Raw genomic sequence first — 1,057 nt, forward strand, 5'->3', positions numbered from 1 at the left:
GGCCCCGGCCTCAAGCGGGGGGCGCGCAGCCGGGTGCGCTCCTGTCACAGAGTGGGACGGGACTGAGTTGCACGGCGGCTGGAACGTAAATGTCTTCAGTAGGGCTACGTGACTTGTTGCTTTATTCTCATGCTTAGATAGCTCTCACAGCGAAGCATGTTTTACAACAACACACTGAAGTATTTTAGCATTTGAAAGCGTTTAAAATCAGCTTGCAGGGTATGTAGGCTCAAACCTCCATAGGGAGGATGCTCTGCAGGAGCATGCTAACCTGTAGGCTGTTATTTTTATACATGATCAATTTACTGCATATCAAATGACATTTCACTCTGGGCCCTAAGCAAGCATAGTATTTTATACTTAACGGGCATGCAGTCATTTAATACAGATCAGCAACCTTACTGAGTTATGCTGCCTCCACTGTGCATCTGAGGTGTCACTCTTTTAAAAATGTACCACTTTGGTCTACTGAGTTTCATTTTTATGCAGAGAGGGAAACTGACTTTGTAGCCTCCTGATTAGAACATACAGCAGTGAAACTGGAAATGGTGTCTGAAGCAGGCATCAAATAACAATGCTGCAACCATTAAGCAGTAGATATTCTGGGGACTCAAGCAAAGATGTTTAAGATATCCATACTAGAGATTTAGAATCTCCTTTTCACTTTTGGCAGCTCATCTGGCTTCTGAGGTGCATCTATGTACGACTTAACTCTTCCCATGCATTGAACAGGGAACGTGAGCGCCTAATTCCCAGCTGAGGATTTCGCACAGGATCAGGCATCGCTCAGCATGCAGCGTGGCCACATCTAAATACCTTTTGACGACCTATCACTTGGGCTCAGCTTTGCCTGAAGCTTCTAATATGTTGAGGTAATACGTGCTTGAACTGGTTTGTAGGGTACGTTGAGATCCTATTATTAAATATATATCTGGAAGTGAAAAGTGGATTTTTAAAAAATTTGAAATCTATCTGTAGATGGCAGCAGAGAGGAAATATATTTATTGGAACATCTAAACATGGTGACTACGCATTTTATAATTTGTGCAACTGCAGC

Source organism: Aptenodytes forsteri, unplaced genomic scaffold (assembly GCF_000699145.1).
Source record: "Aptenodytes forsteri isolate BGI_AS27 unplaced genomic scaffold, ASM69914v1 Scaffold183, whole genome shotgun sequence".
Taxonomy (NCBI): domain Eukaryota; kingdom Metazoa; phylum Chordata; class Aves; order Sphenisciformes; family Spheniscidae; genus Aptenodytes; species Aptenodytes forsteri.